At 32.3% G+C, this 27883-nt stretch overlaps 1 protein-coding gene and 2 long non-coding RNA genes across 3 annotated transcripts in view; all 3 read right to left on the bottom strand.

The window, feature by feature from the left end:
- The window catches only part of LOC143054316 (translin-like), a 201222-nt gene extending 195802 nt beyond the window's left edge, over positions 1-5420 (bottom strand). The window contains exon 1 of the mRNA XM_076227282.1: positions 5345-5420. The gene's annotated coding sequence lies outside the window, so the exon portion shown is untranslated. The remainder of the gene's footprint in view (positions 1-5344) is intronic.
- Positions 228-4197, bottom strand: LOC143054319 (uncharacterized). The gene is made up of 2 exons (XR_012971640.1): positions 4015-4197; positions 228-477 (listed from the first exon to the last, which is right to left on the bottom strand). It is a non-coding gene; the product is annotated as an uncharacterized LOC143054319 (long non-coding RNA).
- Positions 5421-13198: 7778 nt separating the features above from the next.
- Positions 13199-17822, bottom strand: LOC143054318 (uncharacterized). Its single transcript, XR_012971639.1, has 3 exons — positions 17568-17822; positions 15815-15979; positions 13199-13491 (listed from the first exon to the last, which is right to left on the bottom strand). It is a non-coding gene; the product is annotated as an uncharacterized LOC143054318 (long non-coding RNA).
- Positions 17823-27883: the final 10061 nt, after the last annotated feature.

The raw sequence follows: 27883 nt of genomic DNA, 5'->3' as shown, positions 1-27883 counted from the left end.
TCATTTTCAATCCATTATACTTTGCATTGGCAAAAGCCAAATTGTCCGGTATGGAACCAGTCTCAGATTAACAAAGGGAAGTAATTTGTTTAAAAAGTTTGTAATAACAGAATCAAATCGGACCAAACATTTTGCCTTATTTTGCATTAGAAATGCACAGAAGACTAAGTTGATGATATACATGCATTGGTTTAAGAATGGGATAAACATTACTTTTAACGAGTGACTCACTTTAAATATTGGTTTTATCGTGCAAAAAAACAAAAAAGAAGACAATTTTCATTCCAAATGTAATTAAGATTAATTGTATCGATGTATACCACCAGGACCAGTGCATCTATCCATTTTCAATGATTTTAATCTGAGGAATCTGCTCTAATTTCTGCATGATGACATTTTCAACCTTTCAAGCAACTGTGAAGTGCTGCAATATATTTTTAAGCAGCACATAAACAGTTATTAGAGAGGTACTTTCAGCTGAAACGAGAAATATATTAGTTTTGAAAAAACACTTTATACATGTTATACACTAAATAAAACATTTCAGTATCTCTTTTTATAATTTTTTTTTAGTGTTATAATATTTTTTTTGAATTTTACATTTGTTAGAGATACATGAAGTACCGGTACCTTATCCCGGCCTCGTGTTTCTTGTTTGTACACCTGATTTCTCTCACAGTCTATTAAAAAATAAACAGGGACTAAATTTAAAGTCAGTCCGGAGATTAAAAAAAAAAAAATGTGTTCCAGGGTTCACGTTCCCCTTTTCTTGCCCACTCTTCATGTTCTTTGTATGTACTTCATGTCCAGGTAAATGAAATGTGAGGTGAATATCAACTAAGGTGTGATCAAGTATAAAAAATCAAATGACACTCTCTCTAAAAGAACAGATATTATGAAACCATATAACATTTTAGTTCCAGGAAAATATCTTAAGAAGGTGGAAATAAAATTATGTTATGTTTGTTCCAAAGAACTTATTACCATTCAAAGACTTGTTCCAGGGGGAACAAGTATTATGGGAACAACAATCATGTTCACACCACTATGAGAATAAAAAGTTTTCTGGCTTTTGGCTTCAGTTGGAAAAGTTTTAAGATCTGTCATACACTAGATGTGTAAAAGTTAAATGCATTTTGTGTTTCAGAAAGATAATTTCTACAGGGGCGGATTCAGCCATATACATTATTAGATAAAGAACTTGTGTTATGATGAATCTTGAAAAATAAGTGATGAAAACTGCATTAATATGACCTCAATTGGAGATATAACCCAGAGCCCAGAGGTGGATTTAAGGGGGAGCAGGGTGTTATTTCTGAACAATTGGTGGAATATTAAGGGAACACAGACGGATCAACCCATTTTAAAAAGGGGTTCCTAACCCAGGACAAAAAGGGGGGATTATATAGGGAACACAAAATCTTACCGCTTTTGAATCCGCCACTGTGGAATCACTGAAGAATGACTAGAGAGGGCCCCTACTTTATGAAAATTTCTAGATCCGCCCGGGTCTGTGATAAATTTAAATCTAAATAAGCTATTGTTATTTATTACATTAAGTAGGTCAACAGCTCATCTAGCTAATAAATATATTGTTGTGCCTTTTTATGTATATGGCTTGTTGTAGATTAACATCTAAGAAATAGTTAAATTCATGTTTATGATTTGTGTCATTATTGTTTCATTATTGTAACAATTATAAAAATCATTGTAATAACGTATTTAAGCACGTGAGATTCATTGCTATAAAAAAATAAACAGCTTACGCCCGACGTCTTGTGTGGAAGTTTTATGCAATAATCATAAATAGTTTCTGAGGAAGTTTTAAACAATAACCATTTATTGTTTTTGAGACACGGCGGGACATCTGAACCCCCCCCCCCTTCCCACCCTGTTTTATTTTACAAATATCACTAAAATAAAATTTTGAATCAAACCAAAAAGTATACAGATCTTTAAATTAGTATAACAAAGAAGTGTGTACAGTTTCAAGCAATAATCATAAATTGTTTTTGAGCTACGGCGCGACATGTAAAAAAAACCCTCCCCTTTTTAACAAAATACTCAATAACTCAAAAATAAAATTTTGAGTCATCACCAAAAAGTATACAGATCTTTAGATTAATATAACAAAGAAGTGTGTAAAGTTTTAAGCAATAATCATAAATCGTTTTTGAGATACGGCGCGACATGTAAAAAAAACCTCCCCCTTTTAACAAAATACTCAAAAACTCAATAAAGAAATTTTGAATCATCACCAACAAGTATACAGATATTAAGATTAATATAACTAAGAAGTGTGTAAAGTTTTAAGCAATAATCAAGAAACGTTTTTGAGATACGGTGCGACATGTGAAAAAAAGCACACCCCTGTTTTAGTTACAAAGTGCCGTAACTCAAAAAGTTTAAATCTTATTTTCACCAAAAAGTATACAGATCATTTGACCATCATAAGAAACAACTATATTAAGTTTCATGAAATTTGGATAAGTCGTTCTCAAGTTACGGTGCGACATGTTTACGCCGGACAGACGGACAGACGGACGGACAGACGGACGGACACCAGACATTTGTATACCATAATACGTCCCGTCAAAATTTTGACGGGCGTATTAAAAAACCTTTTAACGAGGCGTATATCGGTTTATTAAATATATCTTTTTAAACTAAGAAAGTTGGTTTTACTTAATTTAAACAAAACATTAAGGTATCTTACACTTTATCTATTTCATAAATAAAAAGCAATATATATATAATTATATATCGTTACAGTTTATGTATAGAGGGGAAATGCATACTTAAACCCCGTGCCTACTTTGGTGTTTGTACACCTGATTTCTCTAATATGACCTCAATTGGAGATATAACCCAGAGCCCAGAGGTAGATTTAAGGGGGTGCAGGGAACTATTTCTGAAAAATTGGTTGAATATAAAGGAAACACAGGCGGATCAAGCCATTTTAAAAAGGGGTTCCTAACCCAGGACAAAAAAGGGGGGATTATATAGGGAACACACAATCTTACCGCTTTTGAATCCGCCACTGTGGAATCACTGAATAATGACTAGAGAAGGCCCCTACTTTATGAAAATTTCTAGATCCGCCAGGGTCTGTGATAAATTTAAATCTAAATAAGCTATTGTTATTTATTACGTTAAGTAGGTCAACAGCTCATCTAGCTAATAAATATATTGTTGTGCCTTTTTATGTATATGGCTCTGATCTGGTTGTAGATTAACATCTAAGAAATAGTTAAATTCATGTTTATGATTTGTGTCATTATTGTTTCATTATTGTAACAACTATAAAAATCATTGTAATAACGTATTTAATCACGTGAGATTCATTGCTATAAAAAAAAACTTTTAACGAGGCGTATATCGGTTTATTAAATATATCTTTTTAAACTAAGAAAGTTGGTTTTACTTAATTTAAACAAAAAATTAAGGTATCTTACACTTTATCTATTTCATAAATAAAAAGCAATACATATATAAAAATATATCGTTACAGTTTATGTATAGAGGGAAATGCATACTTAAACCCCGTGCCTACTTTGGTGTTTGTACACCTGATTTCTCTAATATGACCTCAATTGGAGATATAACCCAGAGCCCAGAGGTAGATTTAAGGGGGCGCAGGGTTCTATTTCTGAAAAGTGGTTAAATATTAAGGGAACACAGGCGGATCAAACCATTTTAAAAGGGGTTCCCAACCCAGGACAAAAAAGGGGGGATTATATAGGGAACACAAAATCTTACCGCTTTTGAATCCGCCACTGTGGAATCATTGAAAGTTGACTAGAGAGGGCCCCTACTTTATGAAAATTTCTAGATCCGCCAGGGTCTGTGATAAATTTAAATGTAAATAAGCTATTGTTATTTATTACGTTAAGTAGGTCAAGAGCTCATCTAGCCAAAAATAACAACTAAATGCATTTAATACCTATCTATTATATCTATTATACTGACAATAAACAAATAATACAAATAAAATCCTATTTGGAATTTTCATACCTTGATAAACTCGTAATATAGTGTAAATCTCAAAATATATAACTTCCATTTTCTACAGACTGTACATGATATCAAATGTCCTTCACATTACATGTGACGTATTTAATCACGTGAGATTCATTGCTAGAAAAGAAAACCCTTTTAACGAGGCGTATATATCGGTTTATTAAATATATCTTTTTAACTAAGAAAGTTTGCTTTATATAATTTAACCAAAAATTAAGGTATTTTACACTTTATCTATTTCATAAATAAAAAGCAATATATATATCAGTTTAAATGAGAAATATATGATTAAAGACCGTGCACTCTTAAGTTATATGTTTGAAGCAAGCGCATAAGTCATCATATATACGTCTTGAAATTTCGAAGTGTCGGCATTTCACGAAAATAAACGCAATTGAGCTAATTTTTGGTGCATGTGGAAGATAATGTAAAAGCCTTTAAGATAAATACCGTAATTCAATGAACAAATAAGTTTTTCATAGAGAAATATATCGCTACAGTTTAAGTATGCAGGGAAATGCATAGTTAAACCCCGTGCCTACTTTGGTGGTCATTTTTACGCACGAAATGCTGACTTTTACGCCGATAATTGATATATATATATATATATATATATATATATATATATATATATATATATATATATGTAAACTTTGAAAAACCCACAAAATTAAAAAACATCAAAAAACAATAATTCTTCAATCCACTAAAAAATTAGTACCTAAGCAAATAACTGAATCCACAGTAAACATTTGTCTATTGCTGATAGTGGCATATGTAATTTGGTGTATTAGGTTGCTTTCTCATTTGATGTATATGTCCTACTAGTTTTTTTGTAATGGTGTCTGTGTTGTCTATAGTTTCTAATGCCAAATAAAATATATATGTGGTTCCAGTAACCCTACCGTCCCTACTTTTTCAGCTTAAAAATAGCCTACCCTGAAGATTTTTTTGTTATTTTTCATTAAGCACTGTTAAAGTCAGAATGTTGCTCCCATAGGCTCAATGTTTAAAAAAACCATAAAATTAAAAAAAAAATCCCTAACTACCTACCCTAACTTTTTTTTTTTCAGATGCAACTGAAACCACACATACTTTTTTATTTGGCCTGAGTTGTGCTTTGGGTACTGTCATGACTGTTTGTCTTTTTCCTTTTTTTTGCAACGGCATATTGTCTGTTTGTTTTCGCCTTATGAGTTTGAATATATCCCTTTGGTATCTTTTATATCTCTTTTATATTTGTATTACATTTTGTATTAACCCATTTCAAATATTTTCAACAAACTAAGAGTTTATCATGTTTATTACTAATATGACTAATCACCTGTAGTATTGATTAGGAGGAATGATGGCTGCCAACTTTTTCGTGTCTTCAGTGATTGTCGTAAATTCTGACTTCATTCTTGCACACAATGAAGATGCTAGAATAAATATGAAAAGGTTAAAATGCATGAAGAATGTGTTCAGGGAGATAACTCTTTGAATAAGTCATGTGTTTGTTTTTATAAAAAGTTAGTCATATATGTCATAATTTAAATTCATGAGGTACTAGTAGGATGAACAATCCAAGTCTTTGTTTTTATGCCCACCTACTGTACGCTGTAGTAGGGCCTCATTGTTTTTTTCAACTTTTAAATCACAATTGTATGTCTAATTATGATTGTGACCCCCTATTTGACAATTCCATGAACAAGGAAACATGGTCATGATGGTAGTGTGAGTACAATGGAGTAGGGCATAACAAAAAGTGTCCTAACATGGACTAATATTCTTGCTCTATTTATAATTTATTTCTCAAGTTGAAAATCTTTATCCTGTTCTTTTTATCCCTAATATTGTCTAAAATTTCAATTTTCTGTCTGAAATTTTTTTTTTTGAATACAACATGTACAATAAGCATGATAAGCACATGATCAGACTTTTATAAAAACTTACTGTACTTCATGTTTGTACTTGTGTATAATTTCTCTTAATATCATGCTTATGAATCGAACAACTTACTGTTTTTGATATTTTGTATCTGATGGACTTGCTGTAGCTGTGTATGAATTTCTCTAGATTTCTGTTCTATGTCTCTAACACACACTCGGATATGCTATAAAACATATCAATTGCAAAAGTAAGCTTAACATGCGTAAGCCAAATATAGACAATGTGGCTAGTACATTTAGTATTACCATGAATACAGACTATTACCAAAGATTACAGAAAATAAAGGATATGGTGTATCTTCCATCAAAATCAGCTCATGCACAGCAAAAAGTACACAAAAACTTGAAAAAGCAAAGGAACAGTTAGGTCTTCAAGACGAAGCAACAAGTCAGGAGCCTGTAATTCAGTGGTTGTCGATTGTTTATGTGTTACATATTTGTTTTTTATTCATTTTTTGTACATAAATAACGTCAATAGTTTTCTCGTTTGACAAAATGTTAGAATTGTTTTTTTCATTGTCATTTTACAGCTGACTCTGCAGTTTGGGCTTTGCTCATTTTTGAAGGCCATACTGCAGTGACTTATAGTTGTTAAATTCTGTGTCATTTTGGTCTATCGTGGAGAGTCCCATTGGCAATCATATTTTTATATGACATATGATCAACATGATAAGACTTTCTGCAAATCTGTATCAGACATGTCAGAGGAGAAAACATTGCAACTGTCATGTCTGTGGAGCACAGTATTTTCTGAAAATTCATTAAATTAGTATACATATGTATCAGATTACTGAAAAATATGAAAATGAATTTAAGTAGGACAAGCATAATTCTTTAGGATAAAAAAATCCACTGAATTTGACCAATTAAATCCTACATGTAAATAAAAAATAACAATAACAAATAATTATTCATGTTATTAGCAATGATTAGGATACTTTGACAAATCACAAAATTATTTAACTAATTTGACGCTAATAATATCCTAAAAAGACTGTTTGACGGCTGGCGGTAAAGGGTATTCCTACATGTCCTACCCTTGGATTAGTCCAAATAATTATGACATCTTGAAAGGCTATTAATTTTTTTTCTTTGACGCCTTACACGTCAAAGCAAAAAATTTAATATAGCCTTCCAAGAAGTCATTTATATATAATTATTTGGACTACCCTCTTATATACACCTTATCGATATTTGTCTGCCATTTCTGGACATCACAAAAGTTTCCATAAAATGTTGACGTCATAATCATGATAATAGAATAAATCTGACACCATAATCGAAAAGTGATTGTTGTGATCTTGATCTCGATAGGTTTACGCTGATACATCCAAGGATATTAATACACCGCACATGCGTCAAGTAATTTACTTCACAGGGACCTAGGTTTTTTCAGTATACGGATATGGATAGTAAAGTGCACATTACTAGAAAACAAAGAAAAATCGATGGCATCGTCAAATACGTTAATAAAGTAATACAAATAGACAGAAAATGCTAAAAAAAAAATATATAAAAATCATTGATTAACAAAATTTTAATCTGCTAAACGAGTCCCTGTGATTTACTTAAGTGGGGCGCCTAACAATTTTGCTGTTGTATAACATTAAAAGTTCAAGCAGGACAGATTCTCCTTCAACTGTTCAAGCAAGACAGATTTTGAAATGGCGATGAAAGTGCATTTGGCTTTAACGCTTCAACGGATGCCATCCTTAAGTTGATAAACTGTGTACCACACTATGAATGCTATATTTTCACATGCAATGTTTGGTTATTGGCTGTGACCTTACGAGTTACTGGCCTCACAGCAATATTAACTGCGGGACTGTTATGCATCAAGATGGAGTCAAAAGCTGAGCGTGCTTGGTGACCGAAGCAGTATTCGCTTGATTTATTGTCAATCTTTGTGATATTATCTTTTTAAATTGAACAAAGGAAAATATCTTGTTGAAAATGGCATCAGGTTACAAGCAAAATCAGAAAACCAAGGTAGATAAACATGATAAAAATGAATTCTAGTCAAATCGGCACCTGGTAAAAATCAGCATTTCAGGAAAAAAGATTAAAATAAAGAAATTGTTAACTTATGCAGATATTTTATTGTCAAAATGGCGGTGTATGTTTCAGCAGTTCAGTGCTGATCGTTTGACAGTTAATTAATATGAGGCAGGCATTAATTTACCTGTGTCAGAAAGGGGAGGAAGTCTGTATGAATTATTTTTTTTTAATTCAAATATATTTTAACTTCAAATGACAAAACCTATTAAAAAAGAAAAGGAAATACTGTAACGTTTCTTATTTTGGTTCTGTTGTTAGAGGCATTCTAGTTATTTGAGTTATGATGTTATTTAATATTTTTATGCTTAACTTGGCATAAGTAATTAAACAATAGTTAAAATCAGAGGCGGATTTAGGGGGGCAGGGGGGCAGGGGGCCCAGGCCCCCCCTTTTTGGAAAAAAATTGGTTGCTAATATAGGGAATCACTGAAGCGTGACTGGAGCGGGCCCACTCTTTGGTCAGTCAGTGGGCCCCCACTTATGAAAATTTCTGGATCCGCCACTGAAAATTAATGATGTTCTATTCTTCAAAACACATCTACATGGAATGGTAACAATAAATAAAGATAAAAAGATAAATTAACATATCATACAAATATGGAATGCAATCCGAATATCAATACACCAAAGTCTGGTTAAAGAGAGATAACTCTCATAAAAGTATGTTAACTTTACCAAACGACTTGACCATACCAAACTGACATATAACATTATATTCTATGTAAACAAAGAAACACTATCATCAGGTAATGTGTTTTCATATCAAAGAATTATTAAAATATATTTTAACTTTAAAACCTGTTAAAAAAAAACCAAAATTCTGTCATGACTGTAATATTTCCAATTTTGGTTCTGGTGTTAGGGTCATCTAAGTTATTTGAGTTATGACATCATATAAATTATTCAATGTACGTATTAAAAACAAAGAAACGCTATGATCATCTGGTAATGTGTTTTCATTTCATAGAATTATTAAAAATGAAATTGGTGATTGTCATGATTGTGTTCCCTCCTCAATTTTACTACACTGATAAATATATATTTTACTCTGACAATGTCTCATGTCAGACAAACAAGACCGGAAGAAGGAAGTAGATTAAATTTCTAAAAAGTAAATAAAAAAGTTAAAAGACTTTGAGTTCATTAGTAAAAAGATTGTTTTGCGGTAAATTTTTAAAAATTCTACTGTAGACATTGTAAAACGGACTTCGTCCCCTTCTAAAATTGGATGCGTTAACAAGTAGCCTATGCAGAAGAAACAGTGTAAGTTGACGCATAGACTTAATACTGAATAACCAGCTGATAACTGGAATATATCATGGGCCAGGCAGAGTGTAAATTTCTAACAAATCTATGGCTTCCTTGAATTATTTTATAATTATATACATTGTACATGCGTGAGCCCTAACATGACTTAGATCAAAGCAACATTTAAAGCAGTAACATATAACACTATTTTAAGCACAGCAATCACAAATTATAAAAAGCTTAGCAAATAAAACACAAAAAGAGTTGAAATACAATGTATATCATGTATATAAAGCAGCACTACCAAGACTACCTTATTTCAAAGCTGCACATAGAAGGCAGTGGCTATTTTGCTGGCTCTGATTAAACATCTTAATTCAAGCTTCAAAATAGCCTATTTCTATAGAAATGGCTGTTTAACTGCGGCAACAGCATTTACATGTTTAAGTATATGATTTCATTGCAACAAATAGGTTTTTATTATTATATTTTGTTTTTTTTCTTGTTATAAATTCTTAATAGTTATTTATACTTTTACTGATAAATGTTTTAACATGATTATATTTGTCTCAAACATGTCAAACATGTTACATGTAGCTGCTTTCTTATTTCAAAACTACTAGGCATGGTATATCAATAGTTATTTGATTCTTGTTTTATGTTGACCATGTTACATGTACATTTTCTTCATGTTCATAATACTTTTAAAAAGTAAACATTAAATTTTACTCTTTACAAAAAACCTGCAAAAAACAAGTTCACTATATAATGCTGATGCCGGTAAAATAACCATTTCTATAGAAATACGCTATTTTGCCGACTTGAATAAGAAGTAAAATCACAAAAATACTGAACTCCGATTAAAATGCATTCGGAGAGTCCCTAATCACATGGCAAAATCAGATGACAAACACATCAAAAACGAATGGACAACAACTGTGATATTCCTGACTTTGTACAGGCATTTTTAATCAGAGAATACAGAGTCACTGTTGAACATTTATCAGAGCATAAACATGCTTTTCTTGCAATGAATAAATAGCAAAGAAACATTTAACGTGCGTTTCGTCCCTCCATCCGTTAAACGAATGTTTTAAATGGCGATGTAAAATATGTTGTTCTATTCATATCAAAAGACATACTTGAACCAATAATAACAATTATTAATATTTATCGAATCGACACACATATAACGACTCAACCTTTTAGTTGAATGTACTACTACTATAATATTCATGAACATGATTAAAAGAAATAGGGAAATAATGACTTCAAAATCATTTGATTTGAATAGAAAATTTAACTGTTGTAAAAATAAAATCTCTAGCCGAGCCAACCCATTGATTTCTACAATGGAACTGACATATGCACAATACAGATTTATGTTACATATATCCAATGCTTTTAACAAAAATACCGAACTCAAAGTAAAATTTTAAAAAGTTTATAAAATCGGACACAACCAATTGCTTGACTATATCAACCTTAACATGACGGGTGTCACATGTGGAACACGATTTGCTTACCTTTCCAGAGCACCTGAGATATCCACAGTTTTTGGTTGGGTTCGTTTTGCTTTAGTATTCTATGTTGTGTCTTGTGTATTATTTTGTCTGTTTGTCTTTTCTTTGTTAACTATGGCTCTAGCAGTTTATTCGAATTATAAGTTTGACTGTCCTTCGAGTATCTTTCGCCTCTCTTTTATACATTGTTATAAAGAGGGTAAATATGAACACTTGCTTGTGACTGGCCATAAGATATGGAATTTATAAAAATCCAGATGCACTCAAAAAGATGAGTACAGTATCAACGATGTACAAGATAGTATTTGGTGTACTAACCTATCTAAGTGATGGTGACTGATGTCTCTGTTATTTAAAGATGTGGGGGGACTTATACGGATGAATATAAGAGTTGGTCGTTCCACAATTCTAAAATTCTTGAGGAATATTGATCCAGACTAGGTTAGACCCGGAGAAGCAAAACGGGTAAACACAAATATGTTACATTACACTTTGACCCAATACCGTAGGCATTTGAATATATATGATCAATCAGAATCGTTTTATTAAAATTTTCACGAAGTGACAGATGAATTCAGCTGACTTTGAAGTATAAAATGTACTCTAATGAAGAGATTTGTTTAGCTTAGTAGTAAATCATTTGAAATAGATTCATTAAGAACTAAATTGTGGCTATTTTAAGATAAAACATTCCCTCGGAAGGAAAGGACGTTGCCGATACCGGTACTACTATAACACAAAGTAGCCTCAGGATAACATATTTATGTTTTTAATTGATTTTATTTAGTATTACAAAGGGGGATATATTAACGTACTAAAGTGAGTGGAAATGTGACAAGACATATCTCACGATGTAAAACAGGCAAACAAGTATCCGAGTACTAAACCTGTACTCGAGTACTCGGCCTTCCGATCGAGTATCCGAGTACTCGAGTATTCGTTGCCATCCCTACTTTTTATCTTTTTTGAATTTATCAAAGGCCAAAACTTGTCATAGTAAATAGTCATTGCATTTCTAGTCATAACTGTAACGCTGTTGTGTACTCAATAAATTAATATATTAGACGAAAAAAAACAGTCCACAATACAATCATTCAAAAAAATACCACGATAGAAGCTACATACAAAGGTTATTTCCCTTTAAAAACCAGTACTTATTGCAATGACTGAAAAGCGTTAAAGTTTTTTGAAATTTAAATACTACTCGGAACTAGTTAGAACGAAATAAAATAGGTGAAACATCTATGATCTACTGTGAATGCGACCAAGAAATGATATAGATCACCCGGCAGATGGTTTTGACTGCAACTGGATAACATTTTTAAAGGTTTGGTATTTATATACACTAACTATTAAGGAAATTGACCTCTCATAATAATTGGACATCGGTAGATTTTAAACTAATATTCATATTTCTATTATAATCTATAGACCATCGAACATCATCTAAAGGACCATCGCACTTAGGCGCAGACCAAAGCATTTCAGCTTGACCATCGCCTTTCAGCGTCCCCAGTTCACCTCCGAATCCAACATATATATAATATTTGCTTACAGTTAAACTATTGAAAGGCGTTTACTTTTTAATTCGTTTTAATATAAAAAATATATATTGGTTTTAAGCATTACAGAAGAGACAATGATAGTCGAAATGCTCATCTGGTGTAGAAAATTGGTATAGTTTATCTAATTACACAAAACCAAGATTATTGGTATTTTAAAAGTTTCTATTATAAAAAATCAAAAAGAGCAAAACATAACGGCGAGTTAATTAGACCACTTAACCACGCATTCTTAATTCAACTGACATACGAACAAAGACAAATAACAACGAACAAATAAACCATACTCAGTAAACCTGAAAAAAATTAAGAAAACAAACATTTGATAAATTTGATGTCAAATGCATTATTTTGTATTTATCTACATCCACCACGTTCCAAACTATTGACCTATCAAAATGAGCAAGTCTTCAATACAGGTAGCATTAAGAAACGACTTCCACTGACTCTACGAAAACAGATGCCAACAATAACAACTTGTTACGTTAAAGTGTGTTTTATGAATTTAATTCAATCTTTATCATCAATTTCTTCGTCTGTTGAAACCTTTAAAATTGTTTCTCAGTACCGTTTTATTTTATAAAGGGACGTAACACCACTACTAAACTTGTATGAAATAAGCCTCGCATCCCTACTAACCTAATATGAAATGTACACAGTCTCCACGCGGACGCTTTTAACCAATCATATTCCTGAAAATGTATAGAAGGTAAGATAATGCACAATACAGAGAAAAAAGTTATCAAAAAGTACAATAAATGTCAATGCTACACTTACCCGACATTAAAAAAAAAAATGTTAATTTTAAGTTAAAACTTTACAATATGAATGTAAAAAAACACAGTCTTTTCCCCTCTATTCGTCACGTCATTAACAATTTAATCTAAAACGATTAAATCAGTTGCAATAATACGTTTATGTTCTTGGTATATTTCTAAAATGGACTTATGACTGTCTCTGATTTCACAGGTAACAAAAGACTAATAATATTAACAAGGACTGTGAAAAAGTAAAACGCGCATGCAGCTGCAGCCATGAAGAATCCGGTTGTTAAATAGTCTTCATCCGGATACCCAAAAAAGGGGTCATATTCCATCAATGTTTTATAGTGTGTCCTGTACTGGTTCAGTGCATAAGCAAGCATAATACCTAAATGAAAATTGACACATTATTAATTTCAATTAATAATCAATTTTGATTTATGATTGTGTTTGAAAAGTTTGTTATTGATTTTGTGGGTTGCAAAAGAGGAGCGTAAGATGCCAGAGGGATATTCAAATTTATAGATGAAAAATAAACTGACCACGCAATGGCTACAAAAGAAAAATACAAATAGACAAACAATAGAAAACACAACATAGGAAAATAAAGACTAAGCAAGACGAACTCCACTAAAATATAGGGGTGATGTTCTGTGCTCTGGAAGAATATGCAGATCCTGCACTACATGTGGCACTTGCGGTGTTGTAAGCAGTTTTGATCGTTTAATATTGTGTAGTTATACAGATTAATATAACTTTTGAAACCAACTTTTACTTTTTTCTATGTTTGAGTGCGTGTAATTGAGTGAGAAAGTGACATTAGTATCAAGTTGAATATAAACGGTACTAATTTTACTGCTCAAGATGCTCATTGCACAATTAATGTCTCTTCAATGATGCACGAGGCTTGATATGCGAATATCCTAAACAAATGGACATAGTATAACCAAAACCTGGACATGGAATCACATTAGAAAAGCTTAGATCCACAAGGAAATATAATGTTTGTTTTGTCGCAAATCAATAAAAACATGATATAATTATTAGTGTTGTCAAATCGTACACTTTTGTCTAACCGGTTACTCGGATAATCGTTCGACCGATTAACCGGTTAACCGGTATAATTGAAATTGGGGTTAGAAAGCCTTATCAATAGTACCCTACAAATAGATATAAGATGTGGTATGAGTGTCAATTTGACAACCTTTCATCCAAGTCATAAATTTACGCTTTTAGAATTGAACATTGTCCTTTGGCATTATAAGGCTTGTCTTTGAGGATTCCTGAAGAAGTTTGAATTTTAATAAATCAAATACACCGTTTTAACTATAGCGTCTGTACCAACTTCAGATTGCAAAATAAAAAAAAACTTCTTGATCTCGTAGAATTGAATATGTCTGAAACCGATTATTCTTTCCTTTTGTTATTGTTGTTTACGAAAATAATGTGGAGTGTTTCAATTTGAAATGATTGATTATAAAAAAGAAGATGTGGTATGATTGCAAATGAGACAATTCTCCACAAGAGACCAAAATGACACAGAAGTTAACAACTATAGGTCATCGTACGACCTGTTTCTTTGCTTTGTTTACTTGTTTCTTTAAACATTTTACTCGTTCTATCACGTAAACATTGAGTATACATTAACATTAGTTGGCATTTCACAATTTTTGAGTTTGCATTTCGTTTAAAGTAAGACTAAGCCTTGCACAGGTTGAACATTTAGATGTAGGTCTACACAAAATAAGATCAAAAACGAACTAATGAAGTAATTTAATCGCATTACTGATTTAAAGTTACTGTTAAAAAAACATGCATACTAATTATATGTTTCTTTAAGATACTGCCCCGAGCTGAGAGACAAGTTCTAATTAATTTTATGTGTTTAGATTAACAATAGCAATCAATATACTGGACAATTGATCTGTCTAATTAATTACCACGACGACAATTTTTAAATAAAACATAACTATTTAATGATTTCAATACAAATTTATATAAAATCTACCAAAATTTTAAAAAAGTCCGGTTAATCGGTTAGTGATTTTGGTATTCGGTATTCGGTCGTTGACAACACATTAATTATACATTTACTTGAGAATTGTGACTAAAATAAAAATGAAAGGATATTCGATATCTAAAATAAGAAGACTTTAAAAGACTGTTACAAATTGATTAAAATTGAGAATGGAAATGGTGAATGTGTCAAAGAGACAACAACTCGACCAAATAAAAAACAACAGCAGAGGGTCACCAACAGGTATTCAATGTAGCGAGAAATTCCCGCACCCGGAGGCGTCCTTCAGGTGGCCCCTAAACAAATATATACTAGTCCAGTGATAATGAACGCCATACTAATTTCCAAATTGTACACAATTGCCTATAAATAAAGAGGCACAAAAAGTATAAAAAAATAATGCATTTTTTGTGCTCGTTTTCCAGATATAAGCCATTGATAATTTGGCGAGAATGATCCCCTTTAGATTTTCTATACAATTAACATTGGCAGAATTTTGTTTTAAAAACTATGAAAAAATATCAAGGATTTGATAACATTTTGAAATATAGCTATTCAAACTATATATAATACAACGAAGAAAAAAAAATAGGGTTTAAGAAGCCAAATTTTTAGATGAATAAACTCAGAGGATTCTGAATATCTAACAAAAAATTAAAATCAAGAGAAGCGAACATGCTTAAGTTATATTTACCTGCGGTCATAGAAATTGCGGATGATGTCAATCTGCAGACAAACAAAATAGAACGTTTCTTCTTGATTACAGGAACCAAACTTGCTAGTAAAAGAATAAAGACCGAACAGATTCCTAAGAATGGTGTAGCTAGAACAAGGTGACGGATCAGGTCTCTCCATGTGTCTAAGAAGATAGAAAAACAACAGATTTCAAATTTAGATAAGCAGTTAACTATATATATATATATCATACAATACCTGTACAGAGTAAATATGTTTTTCAGAAAAATCATGATAATAATAAAAACACAGATGGGATGTATCCATCCTTTCCTGTTGCTATTTTTCTTTTTATTAAGCAACAATTCTAACATGTTAAGGAAGTGGGGTTTGGTATATAAAATAATTTTTGTTCATTAATAAAATGAATGAAATAGTCATCATTTTATTGTATATGATTGCATAAGTTTTGTCTGATATTTGTGTTTACCTTGCAAACAAAATAAAAAATAAAACTCATCGTGGATGACTTGCATGTATATATAACAGGCACAGATGACTTTTCTGTTCGTTGAAACCACTTCATTAATGGAACATTAAAGTCAACATCGTAGTAATAATGTCATTAATGAAAAGACAAACAGAAGTCAACAAAACGCTAGACAGAAGACCACATTTGGTGGTCAGGAAAGGTCCTTCTCTACTTTAGAAGTAGGTTGGTTCCCTCTGTTAACTATCCAGTATGACTCTGGATTATAAAAATATTCATTTCAAGCATTTCATTAACGGCCAGGTACCAGTCTAGACCAATAGTGATGTTCAAGGAAAATTCAAACTCGGTGCTAAGTGTTATACGGTAACATCACAATCGGAAAAGGGAGTTAGTTTCGCTTGACACATAATACTAAACCTGGAAGGCTGGAAGGGGTAGCAGTTCATTCTCAACTAAAGTGGGACCAAAAGTGATGTTCAAGGAAAGTTCAAATTCCGTGGGTAGTGTTATACGGTGTTATCACAACCACGGGAACAGGACTTGCGCTTGACACATACAAAAAAAAAAAGAACTTACTTAATGAATAAAAACGTAATCCACATCACTTGAAAGTGACTAATGTATATTATTAATCGAAGAATTGGTTAAATGTACTTCTTTACATTAATATCTACATGACAGTTTTCTGCTTGTACTAGTATTTCACAGATTTGTGTATTTTATGTATTTATTTGAATTGTACACTGTACTAGCGAATTTACGGAGTACAAATTCAGTATGTAATTTTTATGTATGTTTATTTTTTCTGTAGAAAGATAAACATAGGTGTATAAAAAAATATTTTTGAATATTAAAAGAATACTTGTAAATCTTGTTATTAGTCTACTAAATGATATATTCAAATATTTATATTTTGTATTGGTCATTTTAAAGCTGTATTCGTAAAAATTTAGGTAGCTCCAGGATGACAATTACGACCCTTGCTTCAAATTGGAAGATTTCAGTTTTTATAAATGTCGAGCTGTTGTTATTTCTTCGTATGTTGTGCTGTTTTTCGGAATACGCATCAGGCATATTGACATCATCTTTATTGGTTTTACCTACATAAAAGTACGTAATGGTAAAACAGCAGTGACAAAATATAACTGAAAAGAAAAAACAACGTTAACAGCCAATATTCCGTTAATTTTTTTTTTCTGTTTGGTGCTATAATTAACATTATATTTTTTAAAATTTAAAAAAAAAAAAAAAAAAAAAAAAAAAAATATTGCTAACTCACCTTCAGCCATTTTTTCAGGTATATAAGTTTCATCGAATTCCCCTTTATCTGTAGAAGCATCATGACTAGCCCAGAGAGTTTGATAAGCATGTAAGCGCATCAAATATATACCCTCCCCTTGTACTTCACGTTCAACGCTTAACGAATTCCAATTTACTGATTTCAAGACAGAGCCACCAGCCAAAGATATAGCTAATACCAATGAAGATGCTGACAGCAATAGAAGAACAGGATGCACCGAAATGCATTTCATTGTGAAAACAGATTGCCAAATTATTTTGACTGATATTTATAAAATATTGTTGTATGTTGTCTAAATCCACAAGATAAGATAGAAAAATGAACTTTTATCACAAGCATTAATATTTGTTCATTTCTATGTTAATAAAATTCTTATGATAACATATGAGGATTTAATGAAACAAAGTCAAATATATAGTATGTATAAGAAATTAAATTTAATGAAATCAATCAATTGGTCAAGAACGTGTCTGATTAAACAAAAATATCAATGTTTCATTTCAAGATGTCTAGTTTAAACACATGCATGTTATTTAACGCCAAGGAACAATACATATATTTAACTAAAGCGTGTAAAGAGTATTAAAAGATAAATGTCCATATAGATTGACACTTGTGGAAAGTTTTATAAAAGCTTATTTGAAACGTTAACAATATATTTATGAAAGTATATATTGACCAATGCATCCTCCACCTTTTTTTAAATAAAAGAATAGTTGTCTGACCCGGAAAAGATATATTGTATACCTATTGACTGGGTATGAGTTGAATAGTAAGTGTATTGTCCCCGAGGTGCAACTATTGCCTTGAGTCGAAGCCGAGGGCAATAGTTGTATCCGAGGAAAAAATAAACTTACTATTCCACAAACATCCAGCCAGTAAGTGTTTTATTATACCGAAAGAGACTACAGGCAATAAATGTCGGGGCTAAATCAATTATCGTAATATACAAAGCAGAAACACAACCAAACAGTTGTAAATCACCTTAAGGGAGCTGGCTTGTGACGTTTTGGATTTTTTGTCAGATTTTCGGAATTCTCTGGTTTTACCCATTTGATTGCCTTGAAAAATTTGCCCGGTGACCCCCATTTTTCTTTTTGTAAATCTTTTACATGTATAATGATATGCCCTCTGTGAAAGTCTTATTAAAATTTTAATTACTTTTTAACAGTTTTTGAGAACTTCAACCTGTCAATGATAAAGCTATGAAAAGTCAAGAGAGAATATTTTCCCGCCAAAATTTCAATGGCTTATATCTCCCATTCTTACCAGATAGAGCTTGTTGAAAACAATAAATAATATATATCTGTTTAGTTTATTACATATTTATGGATGCTTCTCTTTAAAAAGAATCTCTCGAAAACAAGCACGGTGACCTATATATTTTTTTTGCTCTTTGGATTCCTTTATTAATTCCCTATCTATATAAACTAGTGTGTTGAAAAGTTAATTACTATGAAACTGAGAAGCGAACTCCCTTAACTTCATATATATTCTGAATTCTTAGGCTACATCCCGGACTGACGTGAACCCTAGATACAACTGGTGTAACACGACGTTGTAATTCCCGCGACATGATCAACATTACCCAATCCCGTAGTTGCATTTGAAATTCCGCGAAATGTAATGACGCTTGCGGTTGAATAGTTGATGTCGACTGATCAAATAGTTCAACGCTTTTTACATTTTTTTTTTTTTTTTGCAATTTGAAAAATAGTGAAACTATTGCGTATTTATTTTATATAGAAAATGATAACGGAGGTAGTATAGATATATATATGTTATCAATATAATTATAAGTGAAAAATGAGTATGTCGTTTAAACAATACTTGCAAATTATTATTTTTTTCATTAAAAGAAAAGTTATTAGATCTGGAAAAAATCAAACAAATTAAAAAATTGAAAGAACTGTTCGTCTATTTGCAAACAATCAACATTGTTATGTTATACTGCTTCTTTCGTTTAAGGATTATTTTGAAGTAGCTACACTACAAATGATATCGAAATTTCATATAAGATTAATGACGGGAACATTTTTGGTCCACTTTCTGGATTTCTGGCGTTATTTTCTTTGAAACTTAAAAAAAATGTAAAAACGGCATTTTAGAAAGTCCGACGCGCTTTTCTGGATTTTTCTTTACCGGTGAAGGTCAATACAGAACAGTTGATGTATAGGAACATAAACAGTTAAAAAGATATATAAATTAAGTAGAAAACAAATAAGAGACAAATCCATCTAAATTCAACTTCGTATTAAGAAAAAATTATAAATTTATGAACAAACAATTAATTTTTTTTTATTAAAAAATCATGTCAGTATCGAAGTACTGGCTAGTGAGCTGATAATACCATCGGGGACTGAATTAAAAGCTTCTTGATTACTAGAACACATCGATTCCATATTTAGTTATGTCATACCGTATAACACATTCACACGTTATCAGTTCTGTCAATGTTCGCTGTATTTTATATTTGATTGTTTTGTTTGCCGTGAACTTATATCTTTAAAATGGAATACACATCAATGAAATTTCATCACATTTTGTATTGAGCAGGGATATAATTAATGAGCAAGCTCACACTTAATCCGTTCCGTTGATTGATAACGTTTGATTTTGGCAGTTTTCAATGACGTCACCTAACAACGAACTTCAATATTCTATTTATTCGTTTAATCATGGTTATTTAAAAAAAAAGTTAACATAGTATTACCAGGACTTCAGTATTTTACAATTTTGTGTAACTTCATTTTATCATACAAACATTAAACCGACAGACAGTAAAACCTTATTAAACGGAAGCATACGTTTGACTCTGCAGAGTATACAAATACTCAGCCACATCAAGTAAGATGGAGAACGAGAAGTTCAATGTCTAGTAAGTATAACGTTTTTGGATACTAAATGCTCTTCAACTCTGTACTTGTTTGACTTTATAAATATTTTGATATGAGCGTCAGTGATGAGTCTTATGTAGACGAAACTCGCGTCCGGCGTACTAACTTATAATTCTGGTACCTTTGATAACTATTATGTTAATTTTCCATAATGTCATAATAATCATTGTTATTCAGAAGATGTGTTTTTATGAATACAATTTTTAACATGGAATTTCTTAATACCTATAGCATTGTGTACTCTTAAACTACCCAAGGGATTTATTGTTTATCGACTGTAAGTTTTGAAAACGTGGTTTAAACTACAAATCGATATTGGTGTTATCGATTGGATTGTATTTGGTTGAGTAAACTAACAACACTGAGTTAACCTGAACGCGAACACGACTTAACATAAAAGTTTCTCTTAAATTATGTTTTCATTTTTTAATAAGTAAAATATTACATTTAGTAGAAAATGACCATTTTGTTAAAGGCTTGAATGTGTAATTAGACAATAGATATTTTTGTTCAATTTTATAGAGATGGTATATAGGCTTTGATACATGGAGTGTAATACTAAGTCATATTAGAAGTAACAGATAGACGGTGTAGTTGTTAGCGCATCAGACTACACACACAAAGGTTCCAGGCTCGATCTCCGTACCGCGGAGAAAATTTCAGGGACTTAATTTTCGGCTCTACCTCAACACCATTTGCGATAGATCGTCGGATGTGGTCGATAAATTGCTGACCCGTGTTAAGAGAGAGTAATATCTCTTGCACGTAAAAGACACCTTTGTATTTAAAAAAAATTGCTTTGAATATTATTTCCTTCAACCTTTACATGGTTGTTAAATATGACTAACAGTTGTGCAAAGTTTCTTTCTATAATCATCAAATCCACAATTCTTCTGAAAATTTGCGCGAACCAGCTGGGATAAAACAAATTAATCTTCCAAAGTCACAACAACAAAAAGTTGTGGATGTGATATATTGCTATTTTCACTGAATCAGTTTATTTTTTAATGAATGTAATGATGGTGTTATCATGCTTTATGTAAAACTAAGGTTACAGACAAATTGTGTGGGACAACGAGGAAAATGTATTGAAGGTAATTGGGAAATTGTGTAAAACAAGGAGATGAGGTTATGCATGTATGCAACAGTTACTTACCTTTATTAAAAAACAAGACACATTTAGAGATCAACATACCGTCTTCATCCATGAACTAGAAAACTATGCATGTTCAGTATTACAGTCGATTACTAAATAAAATTTCTTGACTTTTATCTAGTTAGCTTTTTTGTCTGTTAAAACACACAAACGATACCAGGCTTATAATTTTGTAAAGCAGAATAGAATACTTCTAAAAAAGACTCATTAACAAACAAAAAAAACAATACGTGAACCACTTGTGCATTCATCACATAAGTGTCTTTTTAAATAAGAATATTAAACGATTTGTATTGTGTATACATACTTTTTAAAGTATATTTACTATACTATTTAACCTTAACTTATCTGACAATATGCAAAAGATGGTTCATTTAGGTAAAACATATATCTACCTCTATTAAATTGATAATAGAAATGGGGAATGTGTCAAAGCGACAACAACCCGAGCATAGAGCAGACAACAGCCGGAGGCCACCAATAGGGATTTATTGTAGCGAGAAACTCCAGCACAAGGAGGCTGTTATGATATTGTAATTATTGTATTCTACTCTTCAGCCTATTAAGATTTTACGGGACACTGGAGCTTCTCAGTCTTTATTGTTAGAAGGTGTGTTACCTTTGTCCGAGAAGACTTCTGTTGGTGCCTCTGTTTTGTTACAAGGTGTAGAGTTAGGTTGTATAGATGTTCCTCTCCATCGTATTTATCTGAAGTCAGATTTGATAACTGGACCAGTTGTTGTTGGTGTTCGTCCTAATCTCCCTGTTGAGGGTGTTACATTATTGTGGTTGCTGAACCAATTGTTACCAGTGAACCAGTGGTGGATGTTAAATCACCTGAAGATGATGCTGAATTGTATCCAGCTTGTGTTGTTACTAGGGCGATGGCTAGAAAACAACAAGATGAGAATTTGCAAGAAGACCAGTTTGGTTACATGGACCTTTCTGACACTTTCCTAGCTGACATTGAAGGTCCTGGTAGCTCAGAAAAGGCCATAATAAGACCACCTAGTGTTAACAAGAATGTTATTATGCAATGGCCAAACGTAAACAGCCATTCATTAAACAGAACGAACCTTTATGAAGAACAAAATAAAGACCCTGAGGTTCTTCAACTCCGCAAAAGGGCTAAACCACAGGAGGAAGCAGACAAAGTGGCTGAATGCTATTTCCATCAAGACGGCATTTTAATGAGGAAGTGGAGGCCTCCTGATGCTTCCCCAGAGGAGGAATGGAGAGTTGTATACCAAGTGGTGGTGCCTAAAGTTTATAGGCAAGAAATTATTGGTCTTGCCCATGACACCCCCTTGGCTGGACACTTAGGTATAAGGAAGACTTTCCTTAAGATCTTGCAGCATTTCTACTGGCCCAGACTTCGAAATGATGTCGCAGAATACTGCAAATCATGCCATATATGCCAGGTTGTTGGTAAGCCTAACCAGAAAATACCACCAGCACCACTTCTGCCTATTCCAGCCTTTGACGAACCTTTCAGCAGAATTCTAATTGACTGCGTTGGACCTTTACCAAAGACCAAAACTGGAAATGCGTATTTATTGACAATCATGTGTACATCCACTCGCTTTCCTGAGGCTATTCCGCTAAGAAATATCAAGACACCTACAATTGTCAAAGCACTTATCAAATTTTTCACATTAGTAGGACTTCCTAGGTCTATACAGTCCGACCAGGGATCAAATTTCATGTCAGGTTTATTTCAGCAAGTCGTGTACCAGCTAGGGATTGCTCAGTATAGATCAAGTGCGTACCATCCAGAATCTCAAGGTGCCTTAGAACGTTTTCATCAAACATTGAAGAACATGATTAGAACTTTTTGTCTTCAATTTGACAGAGACTGGGATGATGGAGTTCACTTTCTACTTTTTGCAGTTCGAGAGGCTGTTCAAGAATCCCTTGGATTTAGTCCCTTTGAATTGGTATTTGGCCATACTGTAAGGGGACCGTTAAAATTGATTAAGGAAAAGTGGCTTACTGAACATACTGACTTGAATCTTTTAGACTATGTATCTAGATTTAAAGAAAAATTGTAAACTGCTTGTCAAATTGCTCAGAAAAACTTAAAAAATGTACAGAACAAGATGAAAATATGGTATGATAAAGATGCCAGGAACAGAGTTTTTGAGCCTGGTGATAGGGTACTTGTATTTTTGCCAGTCCCTGGACATCCTTTACAGGCTAAATATTGTGGTCCGTATACAATACAGAGTAAAATCAATGATTTGAATTATATTGTAAAAACTCCAGGTCGGCGTAAACAAAACAGAGTGTGTCATATTAATATGTTAAAGCCATATTTTGAGCGTACTAATGAATGTGAGAGTAAACCAGTTGCCACTTTAGGCATGGTTAAATTTGAGAACAATCATGACAAACCAGAGGTAATTGAACCACCTTTTTAGTTCTAAAACTATGGAAGAGACGGTTAGATTGAAAAATTCAGAAATTTTGTCAAATTTAGACCCAAAACTTGCACATCTGCAAAAGCTTTGGTATTTTCTTTCAAAAATCTTTTTCCAGATGTGCCAAACAAAACTACTGCTGTTTGTCATGATGTTGATGTAGGAGATGCTTCTCCCATTAAGCAACATCCTTACCGGCTCAATCCACTCAAACTTGAAGTTATGAGAAAAGAAATTGAATATATGCTTGACAATGATATTATTGAGCCGAGTAACAGTGAATGGAGCTCTTCTTGTCTCCTTGTGCCAAAACCAGACAAAACATTCGTTTCGTGACTGATTTCAGAAAAGTAAATTCAATCTCAAAATCTGATTCCTATCCGATTCCAAGGATAGACGATTGTATTGACAACATTGGTCAAGCAAAATTTGTGAGCAAATTTGATTTGTTGAACGGTTATTGGCAAGTTCCATTGACACAGAGAGCTCGTGAAATATCAGCTTTTGTTACACCAGATGGCTTATTTCAATATACTGTAATGCCGTTTGGCATGAAAAGTGCACCAGCTACATTTCAAAGAATGATCAATAATGTTATAAAAGATTTAAACTGTTGTTATGCTTATATTGATGATCTAATTGTATGTAGTGATAGCTGGGAACAGCATTTAACACATTTGTATAATACTTATGATAGATTGTCACAATCAAATTTGACTATTAACCTTGGTAAAAGTGAATTTTGTCAGGCCACTGTTGATTATTTAGGGCATACAGTTGGCCAAGGTCAAGTGAAACCTATTATGGCTAAAGTGGAAGCCATTTCCAAATTTCCTCCTCCTACAAATAGAAAACAACTTATGCGATATTTAGGCATGATTGGATTTTACAGAAAATTTTGTTCAAATTTTGCTACTGTGGTTCAACCACTGACTCATCTTTTACGAAAAGATTCTAAATTTATCTGGAGTGAAAATTGTCAAAACGCTTTTGAAAATAGCAAATCACTTTTAATTAATAGTCCAGTTTTGATTACTCCAGACTTTGAAAAACAATTTAAACTTGCCGTTGATGCAAGCGATGTAGGAATTGGAGCTGTTTTATACCAAGAGACAGATGATAATGTTGAGAAACCTATATCATATTTTTCCAAGAAATTAGATAAACATCAGAAAAATTATTCAACTATTGAAAAAGAGTGTTTTGCAATGTTGTCAGCACTTCAACATTTTGATGTATATTTGAATCCCACTGTATATCCTATTCTTGTTTGTACTGATCATAATCCTCTCACCTTCATACATAAAATGAGAAACAAGAATCAGAGGTTGACTACATGTAGGTGGAGTTTATTGTTACAGGAATATGATGTAATTGTAAAACATATTAAGGGTAAAGATAATGTAATAGCAGATGCTTTATCTAGAGCTTATTAAAACACTTTGTATATATATGTATTTTTGTTCATTTTATTCATGATAAGTTTTTGTTACACTAAAACTTCTTTTAAGGGGGGAGGTGTTATGATATTGTAATTATTTTATTTATTTATGTTGGCCTGATTTGTATTATGTGACCTGATAGTTGTTTACAGAATAATTTTAGAATTGTGCAGTTTAGAAATATCTGGAACAATTACAGAATGATTGGAACTTTCCAGAATGATCCTAATAAAAGATGCATTATATAAACTTCTACATTTTACTAGAAACTTCTGTTGTAACTTTCTAGGATGCATTATAGACTGTTCTAGAATCTTCCATGACAAATATATATATACAGACACTAAAGTTAAATTCACTCTAGGACTTACTCTTGGACTTGGACTTAAACATCGATAGACATTAGCATTCACAGCATTTGGATTGACACTTTTATTCTACAAACAACATAATACTGGATTGTGACCTTAATAGTGAACGTAATATTCAGATTGGATTCCGAAAGATATCCGGATACAGATAAAGATAAAAGATTGGACTCATATTTTGACAGTTAAGTTGACAGTAATATTTGTGTAATACCTCTTGTAAACTTTTGTATAATAAATATTGTTAAATTTTACTATTGATTTGTGTCTTTTGTTGGCTACAATTTAAAGGCGATTTCTGGCCGTAACAAGGCGTCCTTCAGCTGGCCCCTAAACAAACATGTATACTAGTTCAGTAATAATGGACTATACTCTCTCCTATATCCCTAGCCAATGTAGAAAACAATCGTACAACAATTTGCACAGTAAAACTCAGTTTAAGAGAAGTCCGAGTCCGATGTCAGAATATGAAACAAAAGAAAATAAACAAAATAATAATAATACAAAAATAACAACAGACTACTAGCAGTAACTGACATGCCCGCTCCGGACCTAAATTAAACTGATTGATAGATTATGTCTTCATAATATGAATATCAGGCACAATCCCGCCTTTTATGGGTTTAGTAGTATACCATCATGAAATATATGAGAAGAACATAACCCGTGTCATGCCAACAATTGGTTAAAGAATAAATGTGTTTAATTCCGATACAAAGACCCTATAAATGAATCTATTTACAGACCTACAAGTTCACATTTAGTTTTTTTTAGGGCAATGGGTATGAATGTTGTTTTTTGGCGGCGTGTACCCTGTCCGGTGTGGATAGACGTCTTAATAATTCCAAAAACTACACTTTTTCATTAAGTCATGCGTGAGGGGATCGGTTCTGATTGAGGACATCGTGAATGCGTGAGGGGAAGGACAAACATTTTTTTAAATCTTTGGCTTTGTGACTTTTGTTGACTCAATAAATGTGATCAATGCTGATTAAAAGCACATATTTATCCTTATACTTTAATAGATGTGAACTGATCACTGATTCAATGAAATCACACTGTTTATTGTTTGTTTAATTTCAGAAAATGCCATTGTTCAAAGGAAAAAGGAAAAGAGGACTAAAATTGACTCCCTAGAAATAGCCATGGAGATACAAGTTATCCCCGCCCTAAAAGCGAACTAAACCCTCTGGGAGTAGTCCTGTCGTCAAATATACGTCACAGAGATCACCACATATATTTAAGAAAAGTATATCGCCGATCAAAACTTCAACACCTATATATATTAGACGTAATCTGTTCACTCAAAATCCCGAAAATTTAGAAACAAAAAAGGCAGATATTCAGAATTTATTATTCACGAACATCGATGAAAGCCAAGATAATCTCAAGGAAGACTTTAAGGAAGAGCATGTATTAGACAACGAAGAAGTCATAGAAGAAGACCACGTAGTAGACCACGAGAAAGACCACATGGAAGACCTTGAGGAAGAATATAAAGTTTTTTAAAGTGCTTTAGATAAACTCTCAGACATAGAGAAAAGGGAAAGATTTCTGATTTTTTTTCATTAGTCCAGAGTGGACGTTTTCCTTTAAACAACATTGCATTCGACCTGTTTTGGACATTGTTGAGTGGTTTGAAAAGGACGAATCAAGACGAATGAGATACTCCCCAACATCTCTGCAGTATTTTTTGTTTTCGTTAACAACATTTTTTGTTTTTATTCTTCGTGAAACATATTATTAAACCTAGGTTCCCACAATTTATTTCATAATTCAATCTCATAAATTTTTCTAAGCACACATAATAATTATTATTATGTGTTTAATTATTATGTGTTTTTAATGAACAATGTAGCCTAATTTAGGTAAGTTCCAACGACTCATAGCTTGAATATAAAGATATAATTTGTACTTCCCCTCACGCATTCACGATGTCCTCAATCAGAACCGATCCCATCACTTAATGAAAAAGTGTAGTTTTTGGAATTATTTAGACGTCTATCAACACC

The sequence above is a fragment of the Mytilus galloprovincialis genome, chromosome 12 (genome assembly GCF_965363235.1).
Source record: "Mytilus galloprovincialis chromosome 12, xbMytGall1.hap1.1, whole genome shotgun sequence".
Lineage (NCBI taxonomy): Eukaryota > Metazoa > Mollusca > Bivalvia > Mytilida > Mytilidae > Mytilus > Mytilus galloprovincialis.
Note: the sequence above shows the minus strand (reverse complement) of the source record. Positions and strands in the feature narration are given on the sequence as shown.